We start from the raw sequence: 3,645 nt of genomic DNA, 5'->3' as shown, positions 1-3,645 counted from the left end.
GTAATTGTGTGGTCAGCAGGACCAGGGCAGGGATTTTCCCCCCTGTACTCCGCACTGGTCAGGCCACACCTGGAATCATGTGCTCATTTTGGGTCACTCCCTGCAAGAAAGGCATTGAGATGCTGGAACAAGTCCAGAGAAGGGCATCAAGGCTGGTGAAGGGTCTGGAGCACAGGTCTGATGAGGAGCAGCTGAGGGAACTGGGGGTGTTTATCCTGAAGAAAAGGAGGCTCAGGGCAGATATGTTTTCTCTTGATAATACCTGAAAGGAGCTTGTGGCAAGGTAGGGGCTTGTCTCTTCTCTAGGCAATTAGTGGTGGGATAAGGGGAAATGGCCTCCAGTTGTACATAGAGAGGTTCAGGCTGGATATTAGGAAACATTTCTTCAAAGAAAGAGTAGTTAATCTTTGGAATGGGCTGCCCAGGGAAGCAGTGGACTCACCATCATTGGAAGTGTCCAAAACACAAGTAGAAGTGACATTTGTAGTATGGTTTAATGGGCATGGTGGCATTCAAAGGTTGGATCTTGGAGGCCTTTCCATCAGTAACAATACTGTGATCCTAGGGAGAAAAAAAACCCTGAAGAAGCTATGTTAATACCCTCTATGCCACTTGGATAATTCCCAACAAAACTCTTAGTAAAACTAAGGCTGTGTATTAGATATGCTTCCCAGAAAAGCAAAAACATAAACTCCAACTGGCAACAGGCAGAAACATTCTACTGCACGTGTCACAAACAATTTCAATACCTTTATATTACTGTGATTCCATTTTCTTCTGGAGGAGAAGGACAAACAAGAATGAAACTTCCCCCATTTCATCAAGTCACACAGGCTTCAAGGGACTTTTGACCAAGAGGAAGAAGATGTTTGGTGGTAGGACCATAGAAAGCAAAATACAATGGATAATGAGTTTTGATCCCTGGGGGTAATATTGGACGCTTTCGGTTCCGTTGACTGGGGTGCTTTGCAAGACTTTTGTGCAAGTATAAATGGAGGCAGATGAGATGCTCTTCACAACCAGCAGCCCTGCACTGCAGGAATTGCCCTCAGCTCTCTCCAGCCCTGCAGCTGACATCAAGGTAAGAGGAACACTCTGTGAACAAGAACTGGAAGGGTTTCTTGGGCAGCTGTGGGAAATGCAGGGGAAGGGAAGGAGGCTTTAGTGTTGGGGTGAGAGCTGCAGCACAGACAGGAGGGTCTGCTGTCTGCATGTGCACAGACTGAAGGCATCTTTAGGGGAGGAGGAGATGGCTGCTGCAGGACCAACAAACCTTAGCAAGGGAGAAGGTGGAGGGGGCCAGTGATACACAACTGTGAGGGGTGAATGTGAGAGTATTTTGGAACTTACTCTTGGGTATACACCTGAACCAACACACACATCATGACCTTATGTTTTCCAGCTACTTCTATGTTTATTCTTTGTTCAAAATGTTTTATTTTTCCTTTTTCCCTTTTTCCCACCTGGGTGTCCCATCATTTTATTTCAAGGTCCAAAAGGCTTCTTACAAGCATTGCTTGTTTTCTGTTTTCATTTTGTACAGGCTCTCATCCAACTCCTAGAGGAAGAAATTCAAACTCTAGAAGTCCTACTGAGATGGGAAGAATCATCCTTTATGAGCGTACCAACTTCCAGGGTATGTCCAAAGAATTCACCTCGGATATTGCCAATCTAAGAGATGCAGATTGGAATGATCTTGCCTCCTCAGCTAAAGTAATTGGCCAGCCTTGGGTGCTTTATGAGCATTCAAACTATGAAGGCCGATTTCTGGTACTTGAGGAAGGAGACCATACCTTTTTCCCAGCAAGGATGGCTAAGACAATCAGTTCTCTGCAGATGATCACTGATGATCTGAGCAATCCTGAGATCACTCTCTATGAGCATCCTAACTATCAAGGGAAGAGCAGGGTAGTAAGAGAAGCAACCAACCTGGCTGCAGGACATGACAATGACATCATGTCGTCCCACAAAGTGCAGAGAGGTGCCTGGCTGCTGTGTGAAAACAGTGATGGAAGTGGAATTCAATACCTTGCTCGAGAACGTGAAAACTTTCCAAATTACAAGACAATCAGGTTCGATAACAAGCTTTCCTTCCTGCGTCCTCTTCGTGCTGGCCGTTCTTACTAGTATGCAAACCCTCCAAAATTGAGGAAAGATGCAGCCCTGGCAAGAAATTTGAGACCTAGATGTCTGCCTCTGCTTTTGTCACATTCTTTGTGATTTTTTTTAAAATGCCCTTGTGATACCATTCTGCTATTGTCTCTAATCCATTTTGTGTTGGTGCCATTAAAGAAGCTTTTGCAAGCAACAGTGGGTCTGTTTTATGTACTATTTAGTGTAGATAAATATTACCCTTTCATGGTGAGATGTCTCTGTGTATCCAGGGAATGTTTCGTGCAGTCACTTTATGCCATTTTCATGGATATCTCCTGTAAGATTTTATCTCCCTCCAGTTTCACTATGCAGTAACAGTGGGTTCAGGTTTGACTCAACCAGAGCTAAAGTCTTGGGGGGCATCTTGATTATTGCTGTGATCCTGGCCAAACTCTCACCTGCAGCATGTTCCTAAATATCACATATTTGATTGCATCTCAAGACATTGATCATACTGATGATATAGCCTTTTACTGCCCAAATTACATAATCAAACAGATTGTTTTCATAAATTTGAATTGACTTAATGCTTGATCCCAATAGTAAAACTTGTCTGATATTTTAAAGAGCTGCCTCACTTTCAATACAGTTATTGATGCTTCCTTTAATTTCTTCTTGGTTTTCTTTGTCAGAGTATGCTGCTGTGTTTTCTTGGTAGTGACTTATTTGACCTCTGGATTCAACAGAGCAATATTATGGCAAAACTTAAATGAGATTCTCCATCCTGGTAAATCAAATCTCAAAACCTGCAAAGCATATTGCTGATAAAAGCAGTAATGAGAGACCTTCTTTCAGAGATCTGTAGAGGTCATCATTAGAATAAATGTGACACAGTCAAATGTGCACAGCTGCAGCAAATTATTCTTTAAGGAATTCCCCTCCTTGGAGCAAACTTGCCTTTGTCATTTGTGTGGTCCCAAAGCCTGAGACTGTGTGCAGTTCACCTAGGTAAACACCATCAGCCCCAGAGCTCAGCACAGACTCATCATGGATCCTCCAGGCCCCTGGCCTGTTTATGATCTCTGTGCCCCAAAGGCAAGTGCATTTAAACTAGACCTGGTGCTGTGAGACACCTTCCTGCTGCAATGTGACTTGAGGAGATGTTGTGGTTTGACACTGGCCAAACACCAGGCACCCACGAGAGCCACTCACTCAACCTCCCCTGCTACAGCTGGACTGAGGAGAGAAACATTTAGCAAAGGGTTCATTAGCTGAGATAAGGACTGGGAGGAAACACCCCAAGGGGAAAACAGGCTCAGCTTAGAGGTACAAAGTGAGTTTATTACTAACAACATCAGAGCAGGATAAGAAGAAGTAAAATAAGCCCTCAAGAACAGCTTTTTCTCCCCAGTCTCTCTGTCCCACTGACAGTCATGGGAGACAAAGGGGTGGGAGTTTGGTCAGTTTGTCACCCAAGGTTTTCTTCCCCTGTGCAGGGGGAGAAGTTATTTCCCTGTGAGACTGTGGGGTCCCTCCCACAGGAGAAGATTC

General features: G+C 44.3%; 1 long non-coding RNA gene across 1 annotated transcript; it reads left to right on the top strand.

The window, feature by feature from the left end:
• Positions 1 to 847: 847 nt before the first annotated feature.
• LOC310923889 lies at positions 848 to 2,304 on the top strand. The gene is made up of 2 exons (XR_014592713.1): positions 848 to 1,081; positions 1,544 to 2,304. It is a non-coding gene; the product is annotated as an uncharacterized lncRNA (long non-coding RNA).
• The last annotated feature ends 1,341 nt before the right edge of the window (positions 2,305 to 3,645 follow it).

Source organism: Zosterops lateralis, assembly GCF_965231275.1.
Source record: "Zosterops lateralis genome assembly, chromosome: 2".
NCBI classification, from domain to species: domain Eukaryota; kingdom Metazoa; phylum Chordata; class Aves; order Passeriformes; family Zosteropidae; genus Zosterops; species Zosterops lateralis.
Note: the sequence above shows the minus strand (reverse complement) of the source record. Positions and strands in the feature narration are given on the sequence as shown.